The following is a 7,424-nucleotide window of genomic DNA, read 5'->3' as shown; positions in this document are numbered from 1 at the left end:
TTTTGCATTGACTCTACTGTCTTGTGTATCAGCTGCTCGCCGATTGGTGTAGACTCGGCGTCGATCGATGCGATTAGGTGTTCGTTGGTTGATCTCGGCGAGTTGCCGTCGATCGATTTCGCTCGTGTCCTGTCGATCAATGCTGATATCTGGTGTTGAGCTGCGAGTTGCCTCTGAATGGCTTTGACTTCTTTCTGTAGCCATTCTGCGTGGCTGTCTAGTCCACTGATTTTGTTATCGAATGGAAAGTAGATGTCATCGCAGCGTTTGTCAAATCGTTCCTCCATGGTGTCTAGAGCAGTGTAGATCTTGGATGTGATCTTGTCAACCTCTACTACTGTGTAAGGAAGTAACTCCACAGGTTTCCTGCCATCGATCCAAGGCCCTCGTAGCCTGTCGATCGATTCTGATTTTGCCTGCAAAAAATTTTGATTAGTAATGTTATCAATATCTTTTTGGGCATGAAGTAATTGACTAGACAATTTGTTTAAATCTATAATGACTGGTGATATAAAGCGGTCATGCATGTCCTCGTAAGTCCTCAGCCTCTCATTCATGGCTGAGACTTTAGCGTCGAGCGATGTGAAGGTACACATGTCGATCGATGTGGCTGGTTGTTGGTCCTTCTTGCGAATGGTGTCCAGATCTTGCTGTAGTAGCTCGATTTTAGTGCTTAGCCAGTCCACGTTGTTGTTGAGAGGGCAGTACACGTCGTTTATCCTCGTGTCGATGTATGAGACTTCCCATTCATCCCTGTGTTGTGTTGAACATTTCGGTTCTGCAGGGATCTAGACTGTAGGAAGACTGACGTCGATCGATGTTTCATGTGGTGCGTCGATCGATGCTGAGGTCGTAGCTTCCTTCTCAAGTTGCTGACGTAAACTCTCAATTTATGTCCTCATTTCTGCCATACTTCTGAAAAGCTTATTGTAGTCTCTATCCAAAGGCTGATGTATATCTTCTACCAGTGATTTGAGCTCCTCTCCCAGTTTCTCCTGAGCTCCACAAATACCAAACACCATCTCATTGATTTCATCTTTGGTGTAGAGTTCTAGTGCCAGTCTTGTTAGTGTGAAGGAAGTGGCATGTTCTGAAAGACAGATGTGGCTCTCTTTAAAAAGAGATGCTCTTTCCAGTAAAATTTGATCTTGTCCTTTGTGACAGGTATCATCTCACCAGCTACGCCTCGTGCGTGTCCACACTCGTCTCTGTAGTCTCCATACTCGTCCCTTTGTTCCCAAGTGAACTTTCTGGCTCTGTACATGTCAAAAGCGCGGTTCCCAAATTCATAATATCTGTCGATCGACGTCAGGTCATCTCTATCGATCGACGTTGGTGTTACCCTGTCGATCGATGTCTCCGTTGTACTGTCGATCGATGCTTGCCCTTTTGGTTGGCGTGATAGATCTGGATTGATTTTTATTGTGGCGACTCCTACGTGGTTGTTAGGATCTGTTTGAATGACGCCTGGAGTGCCACGTTGCTGTGAGAATAGGTTGTCAGGTCCATTGGCTACTTGAAGGATGTCTGCGATGTCCTCTCTGGACACATGTAAGATCCTTCCATCTATGGCATGTTCGTTGCTAGCTGGGTCCCTGAAAATACCAAATTCATCAGGTGTTAGAAAACCGTAATCAATGTTTGCATAATCATTCAATTTAGAAATAGAAAGATTAGGGTTTAGAGTAGTATCGATCGATGTAGATACAGTTGCATCGATCGATGGCAGAGTAATTTCTGCAGAACTTGTGTTCTTAAGATGATTGCTCTTCATGGATTTTTCTGTTGATGTAGATGGAAGAGTGTTCATCTTTTTTGTTTGTGTCTTTGCTCTGGTGTGTGGAGGTGGTTTCGGGGGTGCAAAATGATTTATATAGGTATCTATAAACCTAGTTGGGGAGGGAATATTCTCCTGCTCCTAAATTTTTGCTGCTGGGCGAATATCGATCGATGTTCCTGTGTGAGTGTCGATCGATGTGAGCGGTTGTTTTGCTGGACGAGGGTGGGTATCGACCGATGTGGAGTGCACAGCGTCGAACGATGTTGGAAACGTGTTGGTGAACTTATGTATTTCAAGTCTTTCATCCTGCAAAGAAATTTCTATTGAACGTTCTTTCCAGTAATCCTCATCATATTCTTCTGTATGTTCCTCGTTAGGTGAAGTAATTACAGTGTCAACTGCAAAACTTTCATGGAAACCACTGTCTGCCCAACTGCCTATGGAATAATCATCATGTCCTCACTTGCTTGGAGATTGGAAGGCAAAGTGTTGGTAGCAATGATTAGGTGAAGCGAAATGGTCAACTGGATGCTTTACGTCGTGTGGGAACCGAAATTTGCACTGTCGATTTCCGTTTAAATTGGGAAATTAGGAAAACCCTAATTTCCCAGAGGTCCCGGATCTCTGCGAGAGCCAACGACAAGTGACCAAATATATGCGGAAATCATGAAAAGATAACAAACGAGTTTAGAGAAAACAGGAGATCTTATTTCGAGTCCGCGTAAGAGCGTTGCGATCAATACAAGAGGTCATGAAAGCTTTGGCCGCAAAGGCTGTCAGCGAGGTTCTTAGTTCTAGCGGCCTAATAGCTCAAACCTAGTTGAGTCGCAGCTCGATAACAAAAGACGAAATAGATAAAGAACGGACTTTCCACGGTTTTTACTGCAAAGTTTGATCGATGATTTAGAATGGCGGAAAACATGAACTGAGTTCGCTACGGTCTTCGGGACATAGCATCTTTGGCTCAAGCTCGGTCGCTACGTAGCGTTCGAGCGGGAAGGACACTCGGTCGCTACGTAGCGACCGAGCGGGACAGACGCTCGGTCGCTACATAGCGACCGAGCTGTGTGCATGCTTGGTCACCGCGTATCGATCGAGCTTGGCTTGTCTGCGGTCCGATTGCCATACTTGAGCTTGTCCGCGGCCGATTTGGATACATGTATGTTGCCTTCGGGCAATCGTATTTAGTGGTTCGATTGAGATTTGAACAAGATTTTACTGCAAGGCTCTTCGTAAAGATATCTTTACGACGATTACTTTTCGTAAAAATGTTCATGCTGATTTTTGCGGACTTTCGGACATTGATTTCGTCGTGACCGATTTTGACCCCAACACGTCGAGTGACATGTTGTTGCGGTCATCGGTCATCGTTGACTCATTGGAATCGATCGATGGAAAGGTTGGGGTGTCGATCGATTCCAAGTACTCTGTTTCGTACTCCGATTCATACTCTGCTCCACAATGGCATGCGCCAATGAAGCCAAGTTCTTTCCCGTAATCTACAGAATTAATGACCTTTCTCTTAGGTCGGATGGGGTCGTAGTGGATGTTTGGGTCTATGAGCATTAGACACAATTTGTTTTTGTTCATGTCACATACAGCTCCTACTGTAGCCAGGAAAGATCTTCCAAGCAGAAGTGAAGAGTTCCAGTTAAGCTCGATGCCTAGGACATGAAAATCTACAGGGACAAGGGCATTACCAATCTGTACTTCCAGATCTCTTATGATTCCTCCTGATCGTTTCTCTGAAAGATCCACGAAGGTGAAGGATTCCGTTGAAGGTTCGATGGTCAAACCAAGCTGGTCTGCCATGATCCTAGGGAGGATACTAACTGATGCTCCTGTGTCACACATTGAATGGGGAAATTCAACACCCTTGACTACGCATGGTATTGCAAATTTTCCAGGATCACTCTTCTTCGTCAATGTGATCATGTGTTTCATCTTCTCTCTGACTTGATGAAACATTCTCCTAATGTTCTCCTGAGTTACCTTTATTTCTCTGAAGAACATCCACAACCGGTGTGTGAAGTAAGCTTCATCAAAAGGTTTTTCGATTGGGATTCTGAGGACTTTTTTTAGTGAAACCATCCATCTCCTTATCGTTAGCTTCCCTCTTAAGGTTTTTAGGAATCTTCTACTTTCTTTTCCTTAACCTTCTCCCTTCAGCTTCTTGTTCTTCTTGAACTGATTCTGGTGAACTATTTAAAGGGTTGAGTTTTGGTTCGGGTGGGTTAGCTAATGGTTTAGGTGGTGGTCTGAGTGCGTTGATGAAATCATTATCGATTTGAGGGTAACCGCACTCGGTATGTCAGAGGTGCCTGTCGATCGATGGGAGGTGTGTTGTGACGATCGACGTCAGACTCACTCTGTCGATCGATGGTTGGCTCAACCGATCGATCGATTTTATCATAGAAAGGAGAGGGTGGTTGAGGATGCTTAGCTGCGAATTCTTCATGAGTTAGAATTCGAACCGCATTGCATTCAGTCGATTCAGCGGTCGACGTCGATCAATGACTGGAGTAATCCATCCATTGATCTTCATCATGGTCTGTCTATGGATGCGAGTTTATCGACATCGGTCGACACCATTAAGAGCTGCCGAGACTTACGGAGCTTTCGATTTCGAAGTCTCCTTCCTCAATCTTTTCATTTCTCACCACTTGCCAGAAATCATCATCTATGATGGCATTTACGTGGTGTTTCCCTTTGTCGGCTCCTGCCTCTCTAGCGAAAGCTTCTTGCCTCTTTATAGTCTCACCCGTCTGAATTACTTGGGTTTCAAGTTTTCTCACCTGAGTCCCTAAGGTCTCGATTTTGGTGTTCAGATTGTTGTAAGCGAAGTCTATTTTACCGTTGAAATCCACGGTGATTTGTTGTTGTCCCACCAGTACTCGATCAAGCATTTCTTCAATCTTGCTTTCTTGAGTCTGGGGTGGTGGATTTTGGTAGTAAGAGTTCGAGTCCAACAGATTCCGAGTAGTGAAGTTTCCTTCACTCGCCGTATCAAGAGCCATTTGATATTGGAAGGCGAGACCTCAGAAAAAAGTGCTTAGCAGCTGCACTTCGTTAAATTCGTGGTGTGGACAGTCTCGCTGGAAGAACCTAAATCTAATCCACACATCTTTGAAGGACTCTCCAGCCTTCCGCGAGAATGTGGAAATTTTGTTCCGAAGTTCTTCAGCGCGCGCCTCATCGAAGAAGTTTCGTAAGAAAGCATTCTTGATGTCGCTCCAGGATGTTAAAGATCCTGTGGGTTGCTGCCTAAGCCAGTGCATCGCTTCTCCATTCAGTGTGTATCTGAAGAGCTTGCACAGCAGGTAATATTCTGGGACTCCTTCCATCCGAATAGCAGCGATTAGATCCTCGAACCGTTCCAGATGGTCCATAGGATGCTCGTGCGGTAATCCAGAGTAGGGTATATGCGACACGAGAGTGTAGTATTGAGGCTTCAGCTCGAAATTCTCCTTCTGGATCTCCGGAAGTCAAATCGCTGATCTGTTGGAATAGTACTCATCTGGGCGATTGTAGTCGGCCAGTGGTTTCGATCGAGCGTCCTCGTCTACAGGTTGAGCAGCTCCTGTAGCATCAGTATCAGGGATTACAGTCCCCTGAGCATCTATTTTCTGACCTGTTGCATTACGCAGATGACCGGCCTGGTCATACAGGTTTCCGTTCTCGTCCTGTGTTAGAATAATAATGTTTACCATTTTTGACGACACGGTTTCGATCGACGTACGCGGTGTAGTATCGATCATTGTCGAACGATTGGGATCGATCGACGATGATGGTCTGGTGTCGGTCGACGGTTGGTTGTGCGTATCGATCGACGATGAAGTTGTTGCGTCGAGCGATGTGGAACGTTGACCTCTACGGATGGTGCGTTCCAAATGAGCAGAATCGTCTGAGAACAGCAAGTCTTTCTCCTTGTTGCTTCTGGTACCGCTGGGCATGCACCTGAAAAGACAAGAAAAAGATTATTAGAAAGGGGGTAGAGAAAAGAATAAGAATCAATAAAACTAAATCTAATGGCGATCAAAGCTCCCCGGCAACGGTGCCAAATTTGATACCACTCAAATTACGCTAATGAGTGTTACTCTCATCAAAAGTGGTTCAGATGTAGTACTTAGGGATCGAATCCACAAGGAGCTAGGGAACAATTAAATCTAGTGTTTATTAATTCTAAAGGTTGCAAATGTTTAAATGAAATAGCAATAGTAACAAGCGAGTAAATAATAAATGTAACTTGGTTGGAAATGATATTAGATGCAATGCCACTATTCAGGTGTTGGAGATTATAATACTTATAGATGCCTAACTGTTGCATGCATGATATATTAGAGCTCAATTGCTTAACTCAGTGATCAGCTGTCGCATGTCTCACTGGTTAACAGACTAGATCTCGTGTCTCAACGGTTAGTATGTCGACAACGAGAGAGTGTCGATCGATGGTCTATTAAGACGTCGACCGATACTGTAACACCCCCGGACCGTACCAGGCCGGACTAACCCGGTACGTCCCGTGAGCGCCACAAGTATAGCTCACCGTACCGGTTCGACCAAGAATCAAGAACAAGTCAAAACTCTCGACCAATCCGTTCCAGTTTGCTATGACCTCGATGTCATGGCCTAAGGCTTCACAACCCGTACCACAATCATCGAGTTGTGTCGACCCGGACAAGGTCTAGTATCATTTAACACACAACTACGAATATAAACATACATTTTATTAATAACAGGTAGAAAGCGTTTTACAAAACATTACAATACAAAATATCAGAGTTTGAGCTCACGGCCTAGTGCCAAAATGAAAAAAGTAATTTATACATTCCAAAAGATAGTCCACTTATGCTTATGCCACTTCCAATCTACACCGGCCGCTTCCCGTTCCGCTGTGCCCTAAGCTTCCTACCTACGGTTTGCCTGCATAGTAGAAGAGGGGATGAGTAATCGGAATTACTCAGTGAGTTCCCAAAAATAAACAACAACGACCCCCTTCAGCCCATGCCCCAAACACAATCAACAATTGGTTAGTAATCAACACAGCAGAAGCAACAAACAAACAAGCAAGCAAGCAAGCAAACAAGCAATTACTAAACAAACAAATGGTCTCACCACCGAGGCCTAACTACACAAAAAGAAAGCTAGACTTGATCCTAGACTCGATCTACACAAACAAACAAAACAAATTCGGATGACACACATCCTGGGATCCCAACACATCAGAGCCCTAACACATCTCCATACTGAACACTCCCGATCACAAACACAACAGTCACATGGTCGGAAAACATCATCTCCGGAAATTAGGCTTCTCCCAATCTAACCCGGGCCGCATCTTCATGCAGCGCTTGTCCATGGGCGCAACCCACTTCACGTGACAAGCCATGGAGAGTAGGTCACTCCACCACTAGAGAATTGGGTATCGCCCAATCTAACTCCATGGTCTCGAACACCTTCGGAGAATTAGGCTTTCCCTAATCTAACCCGAGATGGCCCATGCTTTAGTCTAGATGCCACACAAACAAGAAAAAAGCGTGAGGGACCTCCACCTCTAACCTCCACGCACATCTAGACTCAAAGCATAACAATCACTCGCCCTAGTCTAGACAAACACACACACAAACACTACTTAGCATGAGGG

At 44.9% G+C, this 7,424-nt stretch overlaps 1 non-coding gene across 1 annotated transcript; it reads left to right on the top strand.

Moving 5' to 3' along the window:
* Positions 1 to 4,852: 4,852 nt before the first annotated feature.
* Positions 4,853 to 4,958, top strand: LOC125578772. The gene has a single exon (XR_007316855.1). It is a non-coding gene; the product is annotated as a small nucleolar RNA R71 (small nucleolar RNA).
* Positions 4,959 to 7,424: the final 2,466 nt, after the last annotated feature.

The sequence above is a fragment of the Brassica napus genome, chromosome A9 (assembly GCF_020379485.1).
Source record: "Brassica napus cultivar Da-Ae chromosome A9, Da-Ae, whole genome shotgun sequence".
Lineage (NCBI taxonomy): Eukaryota > Viridiplantae > Streptophyta > Magnoliopsida > Brassicales > Brassicaceae > Brassica > Brassica napus.
The sequence above is the reverse complement of the archived record's forward strand: the minus strand, read 5'-3'. Positions and strand labels throughout refer to the sequence as shown.